This window comes from Artemia sp. Qi Xiang Cuo, chromosome 12, assembly GCF_049724085.1.
Source record: "Artemia sp. Qi Xiang Cuo chromosome 12, ASM4972408v1, whole genome shotgun sequence".
In the NCBI taxonomy this organism is placed as follows: Eukaryota; Metazoa; Arthropoda; class Branchiopoda; order Anostraca; family Artemiidae; genus Artemia; species Artemia sp. Qi Xiang Cuo.
Genome location: NC_142805.1, coordinates 16,864,636 through 16,890,353, shown reverse-complemented (window position 1 = coordinate 16,890,353; position 25,718 = coordinate 16,864,636).

Genomic DNA, 25,718 nt, shown 5'->3' with positions numbered 1-25,718 from the left:
GTGTTAAGCAAAACTTGCTACTTCTAACAGAAAAGCTGTTATCTACAATAAAAAAAAATATTACTTCTAAGAAAAAATTTGGTTTCTTTGCAAGAAAACTTGCTGGTTCGAACAGAAAAAGTGTTATAACTGATGAAAAATATTATTTCTAAGAGAAATTTGTACGTGCTCAGTAAAAGTATGTTAGTTTTAAGGTAAAATGTCGTTACTTTGATGAGAAGGTTTGTTAGTGTTAAGAAGAACTTGATACTACTGATAGAAAAGCTGTTATGACAAAAAAAATGTTACCTCTAAGAAAAAATTTTATATCTTTGGTAGAAAACTTGCTACTTCGAACAGAAAATGTGTTATCACACAAGATCACACAAATTTTTTCTAAGAAAAAATTTGGTATCTTTGGTGGAATACTTGCTAGTTCGAACACAAAAAGTGTTATCACTGACGAAAAATATTATTTCTAAGAGAAAATTTTGTGTGTTTATTAAAAGTATGTTAGTTTTAAGGTAAAATGTTTTTACTTTGATGAGAAGGTTTGTTAGTGTTAAGGAGAACTTGTTACTTCTGACAGAAAAGTTGTTATCCCCAATCAAAAAAATGTTACTTCTAACAAAAAATTTGGTATTTTTGGTAGAAAAGTTGTTAGTTCGAACAGAAAAAGTGTTATCACTGATGAAAAATATTATTTCTAAGAGTAATTTTTGTGTGTTCAGTAAAAGTATGTTAGTTTTAAGGTAAAATGTCGTTACTTTGATGAGAAGGTTTGTTAGTGTTAGGCAGAACTTGCTACTTCTGACAGAAAAGTTGTTATCACATTCAAAAAAATTTTACTTCTAAGAAAAAACTTTGAATCTTTGGTGGAAAACTTGCTAGTTCGAACACATAAAGTGTTATCACTGATGAAAAATATTATTTTTAAGAGAACATCGTGTGCGTTCAGTAAAAATAAGCTAGCTTTAAAGGTAAAATGTCGTTACTTTGATGAGAAGGTTTGTTACTGTTAGGCAAAACTTGCTACTTCTGACAGAAAAGTTGTTATCACAATAAAAAAAAATTTTACTTCTAAGAAAAAATTTGATATCTTTGACAGAAAAGTTGCTATTTCGAACAGAAAAAGTGTTATCACTAATGAAAAATATTATTTCTAAGAGAAATCTGTGTTTGTTCATTAAAAGTATGTTTGTTTTAAGGTAAAATGTCGTTACTTTGATAAGAAGGTTTGTTAGTGTTAAGCAAAACTTGCTACTTCTGATAGAAGATTTGTTATCCCCAATCAAAAAATGCTACTTCTGAGAAAAAATTTGGTATCTTTGACAGAAAACTTGCTAGTTCGAACAGAAAAAGTGTTATCACTAATGAAAAATATTATTTCTAAGAGAAATTTATGTGTGTTCATTAAAAGTATGTTATTTTTAAGGTAAAATGTCGTTACTTTGATGAGAAGGTTTGTTGATAAAAGCAAAACTTGCTACTTCTAACAGAAAAGCTGTTATCTACAATCAAAAAAAATGTTACTTCTAAGAAAAAATTTGGTTTCTTTGCAAGAAAGCTTGCTAGTTCGAACAGAAAAAGTGTTATCACCAATGAAAAGTATTATTTCTAAGAGAAATTTGTGTGTGTTCATTAAAAGTATTTTAGTTTTAAGGTAAAATGTCGTTACTTTGATGAGAAGATTTGTTAGTGTTAAGCAGAATTTACTACTTTTGACAGAAAAGTTGTTATCACAATAAAAAAAATATTACTTCTAAGAAAAAATTTGGTATCTTTGGTAAAAAACTTGGTAGTTCGAACAGAAAATGTGTTATCACTGACGAAAAATATTATTTCTAAGAGAAATTTGCGTGTGTTCAGTAAAAGTATGTTAGTATTAAGGTAAAATGTCGTTACTTTGATGAGAAGGTTTGTTCGTGTTAAGCAGAACTTGCTACTTCTGACAGAAAAGTTATCACAGTCAAAAAAATGTTACTTACAAAAATTATGTATCTTTGGTAGAAAACTTGCTAGTTCGAACAGAAAACGTGTTATCACTGATGAAAAATATTATTTCTAAGAGAAAAATTGTTTGTGTTCAGTAAACATTTGGTGGTATTAAAGAAGATTGTTGTTACTTTGATGCACACATTTAAAATACATGTTATTTTATTAATAATATTTGATTTTGTTCTGAAAAGATATAAAAAAGCCTTTTAAAAGTATTGCTTGGTGATGGGATATTCAAAAAGCCATAAAGTAGAGTTGTGGGTGAAAAAGATGATTCATTCAAGTTGTAAATTGGTTTAGGAGGGACATTACGTAAAGAACTCGTTCTGAAATAATACAAAAAAGCCTTTTGAAAAGTATTGCTTGGCGTTGGGGTATTCAAAACGTCCTAAGGTAGAGTTGTGGTGAAAGGATGAGTACTTTAACTTGTAAAATAGGTTTAGGAGGGATATTAAGAAAAGAACTTGTTCTGAAAAGATATAACAAAGCCTTTTGAAATGTGGGGGCCCTTCTATGTCTCAAGTGCACAAAAAAGTATAAAAAAATGGGGGGGCCTTTGGGGGCGCCAATGGGGCCCTTTTTGGGCACTGGAGGGCCCTGTGGGGATGCCGGGGGCCCTTTTGTGGTGTTGGAGGCCCTTTGATGGGCACCGGGGGGCCCTTTGGGAGGCACACGGGGGGCCTTTTTGGGAGCCAAGTAGGCCCTTTGGGGGCGCTGGGGGACACTGTGGGGCTCAAAGACCCTTTGGGGGGCACCGGGGGGCCCTTTGGGATGCCTGGGGTGCCTTTGGGGTTGGGGTAGGGGACCTCAAAACACTGTTCAAGTGGAACTTGTGTATTATAACGACGACAGAGTTTCACCCTAAATCATCTTCTAATTCATCTTCTAAAATGTCTCAAACGGTTTCACCCAAATAATCCCATAACAGTAATTTCTGCGTTTTCCTTTTATTTTTGCTCCCCTGCGCTGTCACATTTGAAATTCCTAGGAAACCCTTTCCCGCGTTAATCTCTTCATCTCTAAGATGTTCCTAGCTACACTATTATGGTTTCGATAGAATATCAATTTACCACTCTGACCTAAAGATCGGAGAAGAAATATTTAAAAATAGAATATTAATTTATCTCTCTCAAGTAAGATCAGAGAAGCAACATTTAAAAATAGAATTTCTATTCCTTTAGAATCCTGTATAATTCCTAGGAAACAAGTGATGTCATTTCTAATTCCCCTTTCGTAGATCAATAATTCTCCTCGATTATGCAAATCAATTTCTCAGAAATTCTGTCCCTCGGTTATGCAATCTATTTCTCGGAAATCCACTTCCCCCTCTTGCCTTACATCAAGAAATCTCTCTCCCCCGTCAATGCATATGTGCAAACTTCACCCCAGTGTCAAAACACTTTGAAACAACAAATAACTCGACATTGAAAATACATCAAAGTGGGACAAATCCTGTTTTTTCATTATCAGTGACAAAAACCATAAGAACATGCATAATTTATGTGTAATCCATATATATTATGCCCTTCCTAGTCACAACCCCTGCTTATGTACCTGGGTTTTGATTAACCTTTACTCCTTGTGTATTCGAGACGGGGTTATCAGTTGTTTCGAGTTAGCTAGGAGTAAATCAAGACAAAATTTGCATTTTTAAAACTAATTTTTTTTGTGAAATTTAATACACTTTTTCAAGTTCTGTAGAACTTGAGAATATAATGAGAATCTAAGTTCATATTGGTAACCTAGGGTTTTTCCAAGTTTATCAAAGTTGAGCATTTCTTTGGATGGGCGAAAGGTGAAAATGATTCTAGGGGAATAAAATAGTCTCTGGAACAATTCCTGGAAGTTTCTAGTAGGGAGGCCTCAGTAGACACCACGGGGAACGTGTGCTGCCATCTATAATTGAGTCTAATGCTGATGGGATATAATTTATTCAAGGATTATTGATCGAGTCTAATGGGGTCAATGCCCTCTTTTTCAAGGTCGATTGATTTGTTGTTTCTAGGTGTAATGACTCCGGGACAGAGTTTGCATATGCACATTAACAGGAAGAGATGTCTTGATCAACTCGAGGGGAAGTGTATTTCTGACAAATTGGTTATATAAGCAAAGACGGTAAATTATTGATCCACAAAAGGGGAAGTAATTTGTTGTTTCTAAGGGGAATTATTGATCCACCGAAGGGAAATTTATTTGTTGTTTCTAAGGGGAATAATTGATCCACGAGGAGAATTTATTTGTTGTTTCTAAGGGGAATTATCGATCCACGAAAGGGAAATTAGAAATGACATCACTTGTTTCCTAGGAGTTATGCGGGACTCTAAAGAGATAGAAATTCCATTTTTAAATATGGCCTCTCTAATCTTTAGTGACAGATAAATTAATATTCTACTTTTATATTATTTTGGAAAAATAGAATTGAACAATAACTTATTTCTTTTTCATTGAGAAAATTCAGAATAGAACTTAAACTTTTCTTCACTTCGTTTAGAAAATTTAAAATGGAACTTTAGATTTATTTGTTCTTTGTGAAATTAGAAACTGACGTGGAAGATTTTTATTTTCTCTAGAGGAATTAGAATTTAATTGTGTTCTTTGGTAAAATTCAGAAGAGAACTAGAACTTTTCTATCTTCTATGAAAAATTTGGAACATTATTTAAATTTGTTTCATCTCTTTGAGAAAAATTTGAACTGAAGTGGAAAATTTTTATATTATTTTGGAAAAATAGAATTGATCAATAACTTATTTCTTAATCATTGAGAAGATTCAGAATAGAAATTAAACTTTTCTTCACTTTTTTGAGAAAATTTAAAATTGAAGTAGAACTTTTTATCTTCTGGGAAAATATTCACAGTTATGGTATTACTTTTGCTATCTACCATCGAAAAATTTAGAATAGAACTTTAAATTTCTTTATCTTGGGGAACTTAAAACTGAAGTCAAAGATTTTTATTCTCTCTGGAGAGATTAGAATTTAAATGTGTTCTTTGGTAAAATTCAGAAGAGAACTTGAACTTTTATATCTTCTATGAAAAATTTGCAACATTATTTTAAATTTTTTCATCTCTTTGAGAAAAATCTGAACTGAAGTGGAAAATTTTTATACAATTTGGAAAAGTAGAATTGAATAATAACTTATTTCTTTTTCATTGAGACAATTTAGAATTAAAGTGGAACTTTTTATCTTTAAGGTAAGTATTCGCATCTAAGGTATAACTTTTTCTATCTTCTACGGTAAAATTTAGAATGGAACTTTAATTTTTGTTTCTTGGTGAACTTAAAACTGAAATAGAATATTTTTATTTTCTCTGGAGAAATTAGAATTGAATTGTTTTCTTTGGTAAAATTCAGAAGTGAACTGGAACTTTTCTATCTTCTATGGAAAATTTGGAACATTATTTTAAATTTTTTCATCTCTTTGGGAAAAATCTGAACTGAAGTGGAAAATTTTTATATTATTTGAAAAAATATAATTAAACAATTACTTATTTCTTTTTCATTGAGAAAATTTAGAATTAAAGTGGAACATTTTATCGTCCGGGAAAATATTCACAACTATAGTATAGCTTTTTCTATCTACTACGGAAAATTTCAGAATAAAACTTTAAATTTCTTTAGGTCTTGGTGAACTTAAAACTGGAGTGGAAGATTTTTATTTTCTCTGGAGAAATTAGAATTAAATTGTGTTCTTTGGTAAAATTAAGAAGAGAACTTGAACTTTTCTATCTTCTATTAAAATTTGGAACATTATTTTAAATTTTTCATCTCTTTGAGAAAAATCGTAGCTGAAGTGGAAAATTTGATATCTTTGGAGGAAAAACTTGCTAGTTCGAACAGAAAAAGTGTTATCACTGATGAAAAATATTATTTCTAAGAGAAATTTGTGTGTGTTCAGTAAAAATATGTTAGTTTTAAGGTAAAATATTCATCAGTTTTAAATCAGTTTTACGTGAACTTAAATACATCAGTTTTAAGTTCACCAAGACATAAAATATTTAAATTTCAGTTCTAAATTTTTCCAAAGAAGATAGGAAAAGCTATACTATGATTGTGATTATTTTTCATAAAGATAAAAAGTTTCACTTTAACTCTTAATTTTCTTAAATTTAGTTCCGACTTTTCTCGAAGAGATAAAAAAATTTTAAGTTCTGTTCCAAATATTTTCCCGGAAAAAGAAAAGTCTAAATACTTAAAAAATTTAAAGTTCACTTCTAAATTTTTCCATAGAAGATAGGAAAAGTTATACTATGATTATGATTATTTTCCATGAAGATAAAGTTTCTATTTAATTTTAAATTTTCTTAAATTCAATTCCGAGCTTTCTCAAACAGAGGAAAAAATTTAAAGTTCTGTTCCAAATATTTTCCTGGAAGAAGAAAAGCTCTACTTCGATTTTGAATTTTCTCAATGAAAATTAAATAAGTTATTGATGAACTCTATTTTCCAAAAATAACATAAAAATTTTCTACTTCAGTTCAGATTTTTCATCTGAACTGAGAACAAAATAATATAAAAATATGTTAAATACATTATTATACATTATTAGTACACTTGCACTTCACTTTCCGTCAATTCATCTGATATTGTCTGCTAATGTCCTTTTTATTCTACCTGCGATTTCACTGTCTATTGTCACATTATTTTTACATAGATAGCAGTATTGGCACATTGACAAGATATGATTAATGACATTAGTACAGGAGTATGCTTGTCTTCTTCTTGTTTTCTTTAAAATACTAATACCGTAAAGATGATGATAGGATGTATCAACAGGTAATGTGTTACCAGCAACAGTAGCAAGGAGTTGTCCCCGATCATCGACAATTATTTTTAAGTTTGCATTCTCTTTGAGCACTAATTTTTCTGGTAATGTTTCTCTCGCATATCCACCGTTTACACGATTGAAATTCTTGGGTACTCCAAAGAAATCTAACTTCTCGCTGTCATGACAACGCATGCATACATTTCCAATAGTGTTACCACTTGCACTCGTTTCATAGTTCAGGTATTTCTCCTTGTCAGAATTCAACACGATGATGATTTTATCATGTGCACATACTTTCGTCGAATAATTCATCTTCACTTTTTTACAGATATGAATTGTGTGTTTATCCTTCCACTGCGTAAAAAATACTGATTTAATGTATGCAATAAACTAGGTAGTGTCGATAACCTACCATGGAGTACCACTGGGAAAGCCGCTTCATGTCCATGAACAAGCACAGAGTACGATTGGCAGACCCTTAAGCATATTTCATTTAATTTTAAGATACTAAAAAAAGTTAAAAAAAATGCCATGTTAAAAAAATACAAAAATTATTTAAAAAAAATGGGGAGGGGCGGGGGGAGGCTTTGGGGTCCCGGGGCTTTTTGGGAGCTCGGGGGCGTTAGGGAGACAGGGGACCTTTGGGGTTGGGGGGGGGTTCCTTTGGGAGTGGGGTAAGAGGGTCCTTTGGGGTTGGGGTAGAGGACCTCACAACACTGTTCAAATAGAACTTGTGTATTATATCGACCACAGAGTTTCACCCCAGACCATCATCTAAATCTTCTTCTAAAATCATATTCTAAAATGCCTCTAACTGTTTAGCCCAAATAATTCCCTAAAATGTCTAAAACAGTTTTGCCCAAATAATCCCCTAAAAGTAATTTCTGCGTGTTCCTATTATTTTGGCATCCCTGCGCTGTCACAATTGAAATTCCAAGGAAACCCTTTCCCACGTTAATCTATGCATCTCATAAATGTTCCTAGCTACACTATTAAGCTTTCGTTAGAATATCAATTAATCTCTCCGATTTAAAGATCAGTGAAGCCGTATTTAAAAATAGAATTTCTATCTCTTTAGACTCCCGCATAATTCCAAGATAACAATTGATGTCATTTCTAATTCCTGACACTAGAGATCAATGAAGCCTTATTTAAAAATAGAACATTAATTTTTCTCTCTGACCTATAGAGCGTTTATCGCTCAGACCTAAGATCAAAGAAGTCATACTTGTTTCTTTATTCCCCTTTTCGTAAATCAATAATCCCCCTAGTGATTATGCATATCAAATTCTCAGAAATTCTCTCCCCTTTCATGAATCAATAATTCCACTCGATTATGTAAATTAATTTCATCAAAACCATGAAAATGCATCAAAGTGATAAAAAACCTGTTTTTTTCCATTCTCACTGACAAAAACCATAAAACAGACATAAATTGCTGTTGAAATCCATGAAAAACATCAAATAAATTGACCAACACTCATAACCATCCAAGAAACATCCATCAATGTGAGAAAAATCCTGTTTTTTCAAGTGAGAAAAATCCTGTTTTTTCATTCTCAGTGAGAAAAACCATAAATTATGTACTGTCAACGTTAAACTAAATTGTAGAAGGCGGCAGGGGTGAGCGATCGGACCTCATGAGGCCTTTCTACTTATAATCTATCCAATATTTTCCATATTCAATCGATTTTTTCTTAAATAATTCCAGTCGAGGTTTAATCATAGTGTTTCACATGGAACGAGCTTCATCTTTTATATTTCTTATGGACGTCTTGAATAATTATGAATTGACAATTTTTTTAAGAAACTACCGATCCCGCTACCATACTGTCCTGTATACAATAATTGTTTGTTATTGATGGACATTTATTATTGATAAATTTTATTAAATAATTTCATTAAACTTTTTTCAAATCCAAAATGTATTGAATATTCTCTCCATTCAGATCAATTAACCTACCTAATTGATCAGTTATAGTCATTTTTAGTGCTTTTGTATATTCATTTCGATTGATTTGAAGATATTGTCTTTCTATATGAATCTAACAGAGTAACGTTCCAGATTCTGTTTTTGGAGCAAAAACTCCAGATCATATCAGAGGTTGTATTCCCATTCAGAATGGAACTATCCACTAATAAGCAGTAAATATGTATTTCATCAACATTTTTTGTAATATTAGGAACCTTAGTGCCTTCATTATATTTACTGCTTAGTTCTACTCCATTTTCAAATCGTAAAATAAATCTTAAATCACTATCAAATCAAAATTTACAATTCTCTTTCAAAATAATAATAAATGTCATTGTTGCTAGATTGGATGATCTACTGATTTGGCATCTATCTAGGGATGAATTGAAATAACGAGTTAAGAAAAAATTAAACCCCCTTCATCATACAACCCATTGGGTATAACAACCAGCCATTCATCCTTAGCCCCCCCCCCCCTGTATTCACACGTATTGTTTTTAAATTGTTCTCTAATGTTATACCATGAATACCATAGTGTACATTGAGTTACAGATATTTCATAATCAGAGTTTCAATCTAAAGTGATCGGATTACTTGTATAGGACTTTTATATTTCACTTTTGTTGCCACTAATAATTATCAAAACTATTTATTAAAAAAGTATTTTTCATCATAAAATTCAAATTCTGAGATAGCAGTTGTAAATAGTATTATAGTCATTTATCTTAATAGTTTTATTTTTGAATAATGAATCGAGCAGCTCAATAGCTTCATTTCTCAATTCATCAGATGTATTTCCAGCAGCTCTGCTACTTAGCAAATTATATAATTTTTCAATCATATCATTTGCATTCATGTAAATCCCAGTTCCTTGCTGACGTCGTATAACATCCAAGTTGTCTTTAATATCTTTTAACCTTCCTCTGTAGATCTTTACGAACTGAGACTTTATTTTCTAATTCACTAGATTTTGCACCTTTCATCTTTCCTCCATATCTTTGATTAAGTGTTCCGAATTCATCTATATCCTCTTTTAAAAATTGATAACTTCCTAAATAAAAACTAAGAATTTAAAAATAGAATCCCTTAGGAATAATCTTCGGCAATCTGTCACCCTTGATCTGCAAAACATACCTTTGTTATCTCAACCTTTCTCTCATTATCAAACAGTTTGTAGTAACGAACAGTAATGAAGGAGCGACCCGGCTCAATAGTAACCGAAACTCTAAAAAACAGAAATTTGATACCACTAGATACATCAAAAGAATCAGATTTTTATGCTGGTTTCAAATATATAAGTTTCATCAAGGTTAGTCTTACCCATCAAAAGCTACCCGTCTGAGAAAATTTGCCTTATTTTGAAAAAAGGGGGAAACAACCCCTAAAAGTCATAGAACTTTAATGAAACTCACACCATCGAGTTTCATTCTGAACTCGTGTTTGCATTCTGAACGAGTTTCATCGGGGCTACTTGGCCCCCTTCCACGCTAATGTTTTTCCCAAAGTAACCCAATCAAAATTTTGAAATAGCCATTTTCGTCAACATAGTCGAACTATTAATTCTACTTTTCATTTTGAATTACTTATATCTAATTTTTGCATTGCATCTGATCTGAATGGTTTTTTTTTGTTTGTTTAGCATCCGCCTTTTTTAATTTCAGGCTTGTTTGCACCCTGAACTCGCAAAATTCTAAAAATTCATCCAATTGTTATGATTTTGATCCAGGATGCCTAAATCATCAGCGTAATCTGAGCCTAGGAGGGTTTTGCTTCCCCATTTAATGCCGTGTTCTCCCATGCCTTTGCTGCGCACCTTAGGACAATAACCATCAAAATGATCAATAAAAATGGAACAGAACATAATTCTGGTCAATACCTGATGTATTATAATATTTCTTACTAGACTTTAGCAAAATCTCTTCTATCAGCTCGGCTGTGAAAATTAAAAGTGAGACATATACCCTTTTTGTAAATTTTCAGGAGAGCCAAAAAAAGAGAAAAGTTTGTGGGCTGTGGTCGCTGTGAACGATGAGGCTACAGATCCTACTTTTTATGCCCTTTTCCCTGGTACAAATTAAATTCAAGTATTTCAATTGAAATCAAAATTATTCCATTTTACTGCGTATCTCCCTTTTTTATTGAAAAGAAGGGAGACAAATGCCAGGTCCCCATGTTATAGCTCAATAAATAATCCTCTTCTGTCATTCTGAACTGCAACAGGACATAGGCGCAGGAAAGGGGGGCAGGAGGGCTGGGGTTGGGGGTTCAGGGGGAGGGTCATGCCCCCTCCTGGCAATTTGGGATCATAAAATAATTATAAGCAAACCAAAGGAAAGAGAGCATAATAGGGAAAAACCATGAAAAAATTTTTTTTGCCCCATTGTTGGCTGCATGTCAATATATTTTTAACCTTTAATAATGAAAATATAAGTGGTGATTTGTAACTGAGTGACCCCTTTCCAGTTTTCCACAGGCATTTTTCTGTAAGATTTGGTTGGAGGAACAAAAAAAAATTATTCAAAGTACTGAATGGTAATTAAATAACGATCTTGGTCAATAACAAAAGTATAAGAGTCTAAGTAATTATAACATTTAATCAAAGAATCATCTATTTTATGGTGATCCTAAATATGTATTTATTTATTAGTAATTAGTGCAGTTATTAATACACAAAAAAGTTCGTATAATTATAGAAAACAACACAAGGAAAACAACTTAATAAAGTGCAATTTCGGCAAAAATATGCCGTCAACTTTAGCTTGCATTACAAGAGTACCCATGAGCTGATATATGAAGCCACTATAATCAGAAATGTTCCCCCTTAACGGAATGCTGAGAATTTCTGTATTTTTCTCCTGAACAGATACGTTTTTTTTATATTATTACCATTTTTCCAGGAGTGATTGCATTTATCTAGTTGTCACTTTGAAACTGATTTAATTTTCTACAGTTATTAAATAAAAAAAAACAAGTTTTTTAAACTGAAAGTGAGGAGCGACATTAAAACTTAAAACAAACAGAAATTATTCCGGATATGAAAGGGGCTGTCCCCTCCTCAACGCCTCGCTCTTTACGCAAAATTTTTTTATTGTTTAAAAAGAATAGAGTTGTGTGACAGATTCAAACTTTAGCGTAAAGAGCGAGGCGTTGAGGAGTGGAAAGCTCCTTCCATATATGGAATAATTTCTGTTCGTTTTAAGCTTTAATATCGCTCCTTACTTTCAGTAAAAAAACTTGTTTTTTATTATTTAATTTCTGATTGTTTTTTAGTTAATGCAGCTTTTATTTTGGCTAACCGTCATTGAATAAGTAAACAAAATTTGAATAAAAATTTTACTTTTCTTTTGCTAAAATGATGTCTTTACATATTAACTTGCGTAACTAACTTCTATACTCGTATATTTTTCTTCTGGCAAAAAATACGAAGTTGCAGATTTTTGCAGATATGAGCTTGAAACCTATTTAATAGGGTTTTCTGATACGCTGAATCTGACGGTGTGATTTTCATTAAAATTCTTTCACTTGTAGGGGATGTTTCCCCCTCTTTAAAAAATTGGGTAAATTTTCTCAGGCTCGTAGCCTTTCATGAGTAATACTAAACTTAATAAAATTCATATATTTAGAATCAGCATAACAGACACATTCTTTTGATACATTTATTGACATCAAAATTCCGTTTTTAAAAGTTTCGATTACTATTGAGCCGTATCGCTTGTTTTTTTATTGTTTTTTTTACTACGTATATGTTATTACGTATATGAGGGGGTTCTCCTCTTAGACAAAACCACGCTCTTTACGTTAAAAGTTAAAAAAAAATTTGATTCACAAACCCCTAAATCACAAAGGCCGTTTAATTAGAATAGATAGCTCTTTTAAAAGCACTAAAAAAAAACTGTAGCGTAAAGAGCGAGGTATTGACTTGGGGGAGAACCTCCTCACATGCGTTATAATTTCTGTTCGTTTTAAGTTCTAATGTTGCTTCTTACTTTCAGTTTTAACTTGTTTTTTTTAATTTAATTTCTGATTGTTTTTTAAATATTGCTTGGAATTCCGGCGCCCCCTTCATAGAAATGTCCCTTACCCCAAAGAAACATCCTCCACGGAAAGATTCTCCAGAGTAACCCCCTCCTCTAGCCCCCCTCCAGAAAAAATCCTTCTTGAAAATGTCTGTATACTTCCCAATAACCAATAAATAATGCTGGCAAGTCCGGCATCGCCTTCATGTCAATTTCCCTTCCCCCATGAAAACTTCCTTCATGAACAGATCCTCCATCATATCCCCCGGCCCACCCTTCCCGCCCACAACCAGAAAAAAAACTCCTGAAAACTTCTATATACTTCCCAATAACCAATACTATATGTTAACATTGGGTAAAGTTCATAACTTTTAGCCCTCCCCCTGGGGACGTCGGGGGATTAAGTCATCCTAAAAGACATAATTATCATATTTTCGACCATGCTGAAAAAAATGGCTATCTCAAAATTTTGATCGGGTGACTTTGGGAAAAAAATAAGCGTGGGAGGGGCCTAGTTGCCCTCCATTTTTTTGGTCACTTCAAAAGGGCACTAGAACTTTTAATTTCCGTTCCAATGAGCCCTCCCACGATATTCTAGGACCACTGGGTCGATAAGATCAACCCTGGGAAAAAGAAAAAAAAACAAAAAAACAAATAAACACGCATCCGTGATCTTTCTTCCGGCAAAAAATGCAAAATTCCACATTTTTGTAGATAGGAGCTTGAAACCTCTACAGTAGGGTTCTCTGATACGTTGAATATGATGGTGTTATTTTCATTAAGGTGCTATAATTTTTAGGGGGTTTCCCCCCTTTTTTTGAAAATCAGCCAAATATTCTCAGGTGCGTAACTTTTGATGGGTAGTACTAAACTTGATGAAAGTTATATATTTGAAATCAGCATTAAAATTCCATTCTTCTGGTGCATCTATTGGTATCAAAAACCCGTTTTCTAGAGTTTCGGTTACCATTGAGCCGGGTCGCTCTTTACTTACAGTTCGTTACCACGAACTGTTTGATGAAGTATAAACGTGTCAAATTTATTGGTTTTTGGTATTCAAAACTAAACTTAAAATATTGAATTAAAAATTTTATTTTATTTTTTAAATCTTAGTTTTAATGTTTTACTTTGAACAAGCTACTTTAATAGTGCCTTATTTTTCTTAAACTGAGTTTAAAGGCATTAAATATTTTGGTGTTTCATAACCCAGTTCAAAACTGTCGATATTGTTAAAAAATATCCGTCCAATGCTTTGGGATTGTTGAACAGAACTGAATGCTGGGAGTTCATATTTTAGTTTTTCTAAGTAGGCTTTTGTTTTGTGTGTTTTTTGTAATTACTTACTTTTTTAATTTTTTTATACTTTCACTTTAATTAACATACTTTTTTCATTGCCTTTAAAAACATGTTTGTCTATATGCTTCATTAAATAAAAAAAAGCTATTTCAACTGAAAGTAAGGAGCAACATTAAAACTTAACGACGCTTTTGTTTTAGGGGTCGTTTTGTGTGAATTATGACAAAATTTTAATTTTAGTGTAAAGAGCTAGTGTTGAGGAGGGGACCACCCCCTTATATACGCAATAATTTCTGTTCGTTTTAAGTTTTAATGTTGCTCCTTGCTTTGAGTTGAAAAACTTGCTTTTTTAATCTAGTTTCTGATTGTTTTTTCAATGACGCCAAAAAATCCTGCTACACGTCCACGTAAAAACCCCTTACCACCGAAGTATTTTCTAGACAATTCAATTCCAGCAAAAGAATTACCCTGGGCGATTACCATTAACATCTCCACGCATAAAATTGAATCGGTAAAGAGAAAGCAAGACATAAAGAAATTTCGTATAGGAACTCTGGAAAATTCACCCAGTATAAAATTTCTCTTGAAAAGTTAACCCCTTGGAAACTCCCCTCTCCTTGAAAAATTCTTCCCATGCAAAGTTTTCCCAGCAGAAAATCCGGGTGGAAGGGGGCCTAGTTGCCCTTCAATTTTTGGGTCACTTAAAAAGGGCACTAGAACTTTTCATTTCCGTTAGAATAAGCCCTCTCCCAACGTTCTAGTTCCACTGGGTTGAAACAATCACCGCTGATAAAAAATAAACATGCATCCGTGATCTTTCTTCTGGCAAAAAATAAAAAAATTCCACATTTTTGCAGATTTGAGCTTGAAACCTCTACCGTAGGGTTCTTTGAATCTGATGGTGTGATTATCATTAAAATTATATGACTTCAAGCGGGTCTTTTCCCTTTTTTGGAAAATCAGACAAATTTTCTCAGGGTCGTAGCTTTTGATGGGTAAAACTAAACTTAATGAAACTTATTTAGTTAGAATCAGTATAATAAGCAAGTGCTCTTGATTTATTTATTCGTATCAAAATTCCGTTTTTTAGAGTTTCGGTTACTATTGAGCCGGGTTGCTCCTTACAGTTCATTACGAACTGTTTAATCAAACAGTTCGTGGTAACGAATTGTAAGTAAGGAGCGACCCGGCTCAATGGTAACCGAAACTCTAAAAAACGGAATTTTGGTACCAATAGATACATCAAAAGAATCAGATTTTAATTCTGATTTCAAATAAAAAAGTTTCATCAAGTTTAATCTTACCCATCAAAAGTTACGCGCCTGAAAAAATTTGGCCTATTTTCGTAAAAAGGGAAAAACACCCTAAAAGTTATAGAACCTTTATGAAAATCACATCATCATATTCAGCGGATCATAGAACCCTACTATAGAAGTTTCAAGCTCCTATTTACAAAAATGTGGAATTTTGCATTTTTTGCCAGAAAAAAGATCACGGGTGCGTGTTTATTTGTTTGTTTTTTTTCCAGGGGTAATCGTATTGACGCAGTGGTCCTAGAATATCGTAAGAGGGCTCATTAGGACGGAAATTAAAAGTTCTAGTGCCCTTTTTAAGTGACCAAAAAAATGGAGGGCAACTAGGCCCCCTCCCCCGCTCATGTTTTTCTCAAACTCACCCAATTAAAATTTTGAGATAGCCATTTTGTTTAGCATAGTCAAAAATCTAATAAATATGTCTTTTACGATGACTTAATCCCCCACAGTTCCCAGGGGAAGGGCTGCAAGTTATGAACTTTGCCCAATGCTTACATATTGTATTGGTTATTGGGAAGTATACAGACATTTTCAGGAGGAATTTTTTTCTGGAGGAGGGGGGAGGGGGGCTGGGGGAGGGGGTTACTCGGGAGAATCTTTCCGTGGAGGATGTTTCTTTGGGGTAAGGGACATCTCTATGAAGGGGGCGCCGGATTTCCAAGCATTATTTAAAAAACGATCAGAAATTAAATTAAAAAAACAAGTTTTTTCAACTGAAAGTAAGAAGCAACATTAGAACTTAAAATGAACAGAAATTATTACGTATATGAGGGGGTCCTACCCCGAGTCAATACCTCGCTCTTTACGCTACAGTTTTTTTTAGTGCTTTCAAAAGAGCTATCTATTCTAATTAAGCGGCCTTTGTGATTCAGGGGTGTGTGAATAATTTTTTTTTAACTTTTAACGTAATGAGCGTGGTATTGACTAAGGGGAGAACCCCATCATATACATAATAACGTATACGTAATAAAAAAAAACAAGCGATACGGCTCAATAGTAAGCCAAACTTTTAGAAACGGAACTTTGATGTCAATAAATGTATCAAAAGAATGGACTTATAATGCTGATTCTAAATATATGAATTTTATTAAGTTTAGTATTACTCATCAAAGGCTACGAGCCTGAGAAAACTTACCTGATTTTTTAAAGAGGGGGGAAACATCCCCTAAAAGTGAAAAATTTTTAATGAAAATCACACCGTCAGATTCAACGCATCAGAAAACCCTATAACATAGGTTTCAACTTCATATCTGCAAAAATCTGCAACTTTGTATTTTTTGCCAGAAGAAAAATATACGAATATAGAAGTTCGTTACGTAAGTTAATTTTTAAATTACGTCAGAACCAAATTTAGACACAGCCATTTAGCAAAAGAAAAATAAAATTTTATGCAAATTTTGTTTACTTATTCAATGACGGCGAGCCAAAATAAAAGCTGCATTAACTAAAAAACGATCAGAAATTAAATAATAAAAAACAAGTTTTTTAAACTGAAAGTAAGGAGCGACATCAAAACTTAAAATGAACAGAAATTATTCCGTATATGAAAGGGGCTGTCCCTTCCTCAACACCTCGCTCTTTACGCTAAAGTTTGACTCTGTCTCACAACTTTATTTTTTAAAACAATAAAAAAACTTTAGCGTAAAGAGCGAGGCGTTGATGAGGGGACAGCCCCTTTCATATACAGAATAATTTCTGTTCGTTTTAAGTTTTAATGTCGCTCCTTACTTTCAGTTTAAAAAACTTGTTTTTTTTATTTAATTGAGCACTAAAATTCAAACAGAGATCATTGAAATATTGATTGTTTTTCCTGCGTTACCAAAATTAATGTACTCAAAAAACTTGACAGTCTTATGAAATATAATTAAACAAATAGAAAGGGTTTTCAACTAAAGTAAGGAGCAATTTTAAAACTTAAAACAAATATAAATTACTCTGTATATAAGGAGGACTACCCCCTTCTAAAAGTTTTTTAGTGCTTTGAAAAATATTTTTTCTCCAATTGCCTATTTTCTGAAAAATTTGGACCAAAGCCAAAGTTCAGTAAATAGTAAGGAGCAAAGGATGAGACAGCCCCCTTCACATAAAGAATAATCTATTCAAATCGGTTTCAAATCTGTTCCGTACTTTCAGTTGAAAATCTCTTTTTTATTCAATTTCTGATTATATTCCAAATCATATCCAGGCCACACCAAGATATAATTGAAGCTACCGGTCCCTTAAACCCCTGTTTAGTTGCTTTAAAGTGTGTAAATCAATAATTGTATGTTCATTAGGACCGTCCTACGTTTAAATTTGCGATTATAATTTTGGATACATTTTGAATATACTTAAAAAATTGGTCATGAATGATGTTTTTTTTAAAGTCCTTGTTAATATTACTACTAAATAATTTCGGTGGGATGAAAAGGAGTATTATTGTTTGTAAAGATGGAAACTCTGAGAGACTTCTGATCTTCTATATAACTGAAGCCATCACAACCTCTAAAATAGGATTTTCATATCAAACATTTGTTTAAATACATTGAAGTACTTCATATAAATTGAAAAAGAAAAATATTACCATTTGAAATTACTGAAAATCAAGTTCCTAGCAATATTTCCCAACCCAAAGAAATTTTCTGGTGATGTTGATGATAGCCTGCCTGGCCTTTTCCATCTTTGTGCTTGTAGAGATGGGAAAATAAAAATGTAGGTGCATAGAGAAACATTTTAATTAACTCTGACCCCCCCCCCCCCCAACCTTTTTCACCATTTATCTGAAGCCTCATGAAGGGTAAGCAGTTTGTCCATTAAAATTTACCTTTTTAGGAATCTACCCTACCTACACAATAAAATCCCCCCTGATTATAGCTGATACACAATTTCAGATCACCAAATATAGCCTAATTTCATTACAAATAAAGCGAATCAACTTAGTCTAGTGCGTCCCCCGTGTGGCACTACTTCTTTTGCAACTGGAAAGCCTAAAATATGGTTATTGATACTTTTGAATGAATTAGCTTCTCAGAATTTTAAATTGATTCCAAATGGGTCCTCTTTTGGGGTAAAGTCGTAGTTAGGTGGATTATATGGCAGAAAACAATGTAGACAAGTCTACATCTGTTATAGGGGTTTTTCTGCCGTCCAATCGTTAGCTAACAAAAATTTGTTTTGACGGCGGAAACAGAATTGTTAGCTAAACGAAATTGTTAGCTAACAATTCGCGGAAACATGATATTGGGCGGGAAATTCAAACGAAAATTCTGATCAAGATAGTGTTGCAGTGAGTTTATATCAACTTGATAATACCCAACTGACACCAAAGCTTTGAAATTCCAATAATAGAAAGTTGCAAAGTATTCGAATAAAATAAAATTTAACTATTAATGCCAGCAAGCGAAACAAAGGCACAAAGCATTTATTAATCGGCAAACTATATTGAGTTTAGGCGAAAACTAAAACACCCGTACATAAGCTTTCATAAAGTAACTGTTTAAAGCTTTTACATAAATTATCCCATGCATGAAGAAAGTGTAACGACCTGTTTAAAAATGGTAATTTGATTGCATGAACGAAACTGTCAGATTTTTGATCATATCAAATTGCTATGACTTTTAAGTTTTCCACATTACTTTTTACAACTTAATTTACATCTTTTTGACCCAGTAAAACTGAGGAATGAATTTAATTAAAGAAAAATTTATCTTCACTGAAGGTGCAAATCAAAGAAAATTCCAATTTAGGAGAAAAGTATCCATTGTCATAAAAATGGGGGGGCGACTATAATGTTGGGAGGGTTTTTTCTCATTTAGAGAGAAAATTAGACCAGTTCATCAAATGGCCAAAAATGTATTTTCACTGAAGGTGCAAATCAAAGGAATTTTCAGTTTAGGAGAGAAGTATCCATTACCAATGAAATGTGGGGGGGGCAACTAACATGTAAAAAAATAAGGCAGGTGGCATTTTCGTTGTTATTTATATTGTTTTCAGTGGAAGAAGGGATTTTTTTTATATAATTAGATTACCAAAAAAAAATGTCTCAAAATCTAGAGGGGTAGGGAAGAAAATCTTTAATGAGTCATTGTCCTGTGCCATAATTGATTCAATTGCAAGTAAGCCATAAAAATGTCTAGAAGGAGGAGGTGAAAATTAAAGATGGGTGTTCTCCTCCCTTTATTGACACCACTGCCTGTTAGTCTCAATAATTAAATTGATAAGCAAAGAGATTGAATAGAAATAGCCAAACAGTGCGTGGTAACGAATTGTAAGTAAGGAAAGACCTGGCTCAACAATAACCGAAACTCTAAAAAAGGGAATTTTTATACCATTAAATACATCAACAGAATTGGATTTTTATTTTGATATCAAATATATAAAATTTATCAAGTTTAGTTTTACCCATCAAAAGTTGCGAGCCTGAGAAAATTTGCTGCATTTTCGAAGAAAGGAGGAAACACCCCCTAAAAGTCATATAATTTTAATGAAAATCACATGATCAGATTCAGCATATCAGAGAACCATATTGCAGAAGTTTCAAGCTCATATGTGCAAAAATGTGGAATTTTGCTTTTTTTTGCCAGAAGAAAGATCACGGGTGCATATTTATTTGTTTTTTCCAGGGGTGAGCGTATCGACCCAGTAGTCCTAGAATATTGCGAGAGGGCTCATTCGAAAGTAAATTAAAAGATATAGTACTCTTTTTAAGTGACCAAAAAGAGGAGCGAAACTAAGCCCCCTCCCACGCTGATTTTTTCCCCAAAGTTCACCCAATCAAAATTTTGAGATACCCTTTTTGTTCAGCATAGTCGAAAAATCCAATAACTATGTCTTTGAGGATGAATTAATCCCCCACAGGCCCTGGGGGTAGGGTTACAAGTTATAAACTTTGCCCATTGTTTACACATAGTATCTGTTATTGCGAAGTATACAGACGTTTTCAGGGGGATTTTATCTGGTGGTTGGTCGGGGGAGGATGCTACGTTGGAGGATCTTCCCATGGAGGAAGTTTTCATGAAGGAAAGGAATTTTCCATGAAGGGGGTGCACGATTTTCCAACATTGTTTAAAAAACGATCAGAAATTAAGTAAAAAAAAAATTAACTGAAATTAAGAAGCGACATTAACTTTTTTTCAAAAGAGCCATTTATTCTAAATAAATGGCCTTTGTGATTTAGGGGTCATTCTTAAAGAATTGGAAAAAATCTAACTTCAGCGTAAAGAGCGAGGTATTGACAAGGAGGGCGAATTACCTCATATACGTAATAATTTTTGTTTGTTTAAGTTTTAATGTTTCTCCTTACTTTCAGTTGAAAAAAACTTTTTTTTTATTTGTTTAATTTTACATAGCACCTTCACAAAAACTATCACAAGTAGGGAGGAAATCAACCAATTTCATAAAATTTAGAATCTATTTGCATGACTGAAACCTTTGGATCCTTGACTATATTAAACAGCTATGACTTTTAAATTGTCCATATCTGTTTTAACGACATTATTTGCATCTTTTTGACACATAAAGCTAGAACGCTTATATCCTTGACCATAAATTAAACTCAACTAAAAGTACAAAGATTAGCATCAAAGGAATAAAAAATTATTTATTTTCTTATTTAGTAAAATTTTGTTTAGTTTTGTTTTGGCTTTCTCAGCATTAACTTATTTTTAACGGAGCGTTTTAACTAACAGTCGAAGCCTTCAACTTTTTGTGTGAGTTTCTATATCTTTTTGTCAATAATAGGTAAGATTGTAACAGAAATTATTACCCATACGAAGGAAGTTGTCCCCACCTCAATATCCTGCCCTTTACGAAAGTTTGACGTTTTGTTTCAATCATTTAGGAATGACTCCTGAAACACAAGATTCGTTTAATTAGAATACAAAGATTTTTTAAATTGTAAAAACAACTTTAGCGTAAAGTACGAGGTATTGAAGAGGGGCAATCTATTAAACGTAATAATTTTTGTTCCTGCAAGTTTTAATGTTGTTCCTTACTTTCAGTAGAAAAACTTGCTTTTATTTATTTAATTTCTGATCGATTTTTTAATAATACCGGGAATTCCAGTTCCCCTTCCATGGAAAATACCTTCCCCGACAGAAAATATATCCGTAAAGATCTCCTCCCACAACCCCCCTCACTCTCCGCCGAAAGGTATCCATATACTTCCCAATAACCAATACTATATGTGAACAATAGGCAGTTCAAAGCGTGTACCTCTTCCCTGGAGGGCTGTGGGAGATCATGTCCTCCTCAAAGACCTAGTTATTGGATTTTTCGTCTATGTTCGACAAAATCGCTATATTGTTGGTCACTTAAAAGGGTACTAGAACTTTTGTTTTCCGATCAAATGAGCCCTTTTCGAATCTTCTAGGATAACTGGGTCAAAACTATCACCCTTTTTTTGGGGGGGGGGGGGGTAATAATAATAAGCATGCTAACTCTAAACCGAAACTCTAAAAAACAAAATTTTGATTTTAAAAGATATACCAAAAGATTTGGCTTGTTATGCCATGCCATATATATAAGATACATTAACTTCAGTTTTGCCTGATCAAACAGTTCGTGGTAACAAACTGTAAGTAAGGAGCAACCCGGCTCAATGGTAACCGAAACTGTAGAAAACGGATTTTTGATACCAATAGATACATCAAAAGAATCAAATTTTAATGCTAATTTCAAATACATAAGTTTCATCAATTTTAGTCCTACTTATCAAAAGTTACGCGCCTGAGAAAATTTGGCTGATTTTCAAAAAAAAGGGGAAAGAACCCCTTAAAATTATAGAACCTTAATGAAAATCACACCATCATATTCAGCGTATCAGAGAACCTTACTGGGGAGGTTTCAAGCTCCTATCTACAAAAATGTGGAATTTTGCATTTTTTTGGCCAGAAGAAAGATCACGGATGCGTGTTTATTTGTCCCACTAAAGAACTGTGGCTCACACTTGTTGCAATAATAACTGTAAGGCTAGCCTATATCAAGAAAAATTGTTGAATTTAAAACAAATCAACTAAATCTATCTTATGACTTCTCATTAACTCTAAGGTCAAATAGGAAACCCTGGCTTTTAAGGAAACTAACTAAAGAATATACTTACTGTAAGAAACAGATGCAGTCCTCGATTCTTTGTCAATATTATCAAACAGTTCGTGGTAACGAACTGAAAGTAAGGAGCGACCCGGCTCAATGGTAACCGAAACTCTAGAAAACGGGTTTTTGATACCAATAGATATATCAAAAGAATCAGTCAAACAGTTCGTGGTAACGAACTGTAAGTAAGGAGCGACCCGGCTCAATGGTAACTGAAACTCTAGAAAACGGGTTTTTGATACCAATAGATATATCAAAAGAATCAGATTTTAATGCTGATTTCAAATATATAAGTTTTATCAAGTTTAGTGCTACCCATCAAAAGTTACGCGCCTGAGAAAATTTGGCTGATTTTCAAAAAAAGGGGGAAAGACCCCTAAAAGTTATAGAACCTTAATGAAAATCACACCATCATGTTCAGCATATTAGAGAATCTTACTTTAGTGGTTTTAAGCTCATATCTACAAAAATGTGGAATTTTTCATTTTTTGACACAAGAAAGATCACGAACGCGTGTTTATTTGTTTTTTTTTTTCTTTTTCCCAGGGGTGATCGTATCGACCCAGGGGTCCTAGAATATCGTGGAAGGACTCGTTGGAACAGAAATTAAAAGTTTTAGTGACCTTTTTAAGTGACCAAAAAAATGGAGGGCAACTAGGCCCCCTCCCACACTCATTTTTTTTCCAAAGTCACCTGATCAAAATTTTGAGATTGCCATTTTGTTCAGCATGGTCGAAAATATGATAAATATGTCTTTTAGGATGACTTAATCCCTCGAAGCCCCCAGGGGGAGGGCTGAAAGTTATGAACTTTACTCAATGTTAACATATAGTATTGGTTATTGGGAAGTATACAGACTTTTTCAGAGGAGATTTTTTCTGGTAGGTGGGGGATCGAGAGGGTCGGGGGCTATATGGAAGGATCTTTCCATGAAGGAAGTTTTCATGGGGGAAGGGAAATTGCCATGAAGGGGGCGCCGAACTTGCCAGCATTATTTATTGGTTTTTGGGAAGTATACAACAATTTTCAGGAAGGATTTTTTCTGGAGGGGGGGGGGGGGCTAGAGGCGGGGGTTACTCTGGAGAATATTTCCGTGGAGGATGTTTCTTTGGGGTAAGGGACATTTCTATGAAGGGGGCGCCGGATTTCCAAGCATTATTTAAGAAACGATCAGAAGTTAAATAAAAAAAACAAGTTTTTTCAACTGAAATGTAAGAAGGAATATTAGAACTTAAAACGAACAAAAATTATAACGTATGTGAGGGGGTTCTCCCCCAAGTCAATACCTCGCTCTTTACGCTACAGTTTTTTTTTTTTTACTGCGTTCAAAAATGCTATCTATTCTAATTAAACGGCCTTTGTGATTCAGGGGTTTGTGAATCAAAATTGTTTTTAACTTTTAACGTAAAGAGCGTGGTATTGACTAAGGGGAGAACCCCTTCATATAAGTAATAACATATACGTAATAAAAAAAACAATAAAAAAACAAGCGATACGGCTCAATAGTAATCGAAACTTTTAAAAATGAAATTTTGATGTCAATAAATGTATCAAAAGAATGTGTTTATAATGCTGATCCGAAATATATAAATTTTATTAAGTTTAGTATTACTCATCAAAGGCTACGAGCCTGAGAAAATTTACTCGATTTTTTAAAGAGGGGGAAACATCCCCTACAAGTGAAAGAATTTTAATGAAAATCACACCGTCAGATTCAGCGTATCAGAAAACCCTATTACATAGGTTTCAAGCTCATATCTGCAAAAATCTGCAACTTTGTATTTTTTGCCAGAAGAAAAATATACGAATATAGAAGTTAGTTATGTAAGTTAATTTGTAAAGACATCCATTTAGCAAAAGAAAAGTAAAATTTTTATGCAAATAAAAGCTGCATTAACTAAAAAACGATCAGAAATTAAATAAAAAAAACAAGTTTTTAAAACTGAAATTAAAGAGCGGCATTAAAACTTAAAACGAACAGAAATTATTCCGTATATGAAAGGGGCTGTCCCCTCCTCAACGCCTTGCTCTTTACGCTAAAGTTTGACTTTCTCACAACTCTATTTTTTTAAACAATAAAAAACTTTAGCGTAAAGAGCAAGGCGTTGAGGAGGGGACAGCCCCTTTCATATACGGAATAATTTCTGTTCGTTTTAAGTTTTAATGTCGCTCCTTACTTTCAGTTTAAAAAACTTGTTTTTTTTATTTAATAAGCATCAAAAGTAGCCATCTTTATTGTTTTTGAATATTTCACTTTAAATTCCCCAACAATTTCCTTCAACAAGCATTCGATTTGTTAGAGAAATCTTCTAACAATGTTAGCTAACAATTTTTAGTTGGATGGCGGAAAAATAATTGTTGGAAAAAATGTTAGCTAACAATTTTCTGTTTGACGGCGGAAAAACCCCTATAATCTACGGAAACAATAAATATTTCTGTAATTTTGGGTTGAGTTTTATTTTCTTTTAAGATTAAATGCATAATAATTAAATATATTATTGAATAAAAAAATTATGTTTTTATCAGATATCCTTGTCATTTAAAATTTACTGTATTTTAATTCATTTTGCATGTAATTTAATTGCTCTTTTTATTTGAGAGTTTTTTTCTAAAAGTTTTTGAAAATAAACTTATTCCTACGAAAAAATATCCTGAAATATATTCCCTGTCACACAACTACCACTGCTAGTTTTGTGTCTGGCCTCCCCAAGGAAAATTTTCAACCAGCGCCCTTGCAACAAGGCCTGATAAAAAAGAGACCTACACCACTTAGAGGCTTGTGCCTCCTTTAATTTCCGTAACGGTACAACATACAACAATTCTGATTAAACCTTTTAATTCCTTGTGTTTAGTTTGCCAACATCACACACATAATTCATTTTTGACCAAAATGGGATATGTTGCACAATTAATTATCACAGCCGAGCTGAATAAAACGCTTGTTCATAATCTACAAAACTGGTGACTAAAGGGGTCTGATGACTCAGGGACTTTTAAATTATTGGTCTAAGAGTAAGAATTAGGTCGATGGCTCAACCCTTCCTAAAAACCATAATACTTCTACCCTTATCGGGCTGTGGTGGGAGGGTCCAAACTTCCGGCCCAGTTTAAACCATGAAGATAAAGTCGGAGGAGGATGAAATTTTGCAAGTTTCTTAGTTTGAGCTTGGGCTACAAAATGCGATTAACGCCGTCTCTCTGCGACCTCTAGGACCTGAAATCGCTTAACATTGTGGTGGGTCGCCTCTTTATAGAGGCACAAGTTTGCCTCCTTGATACCCATTCCCAGACCTAAGATATCTCGTT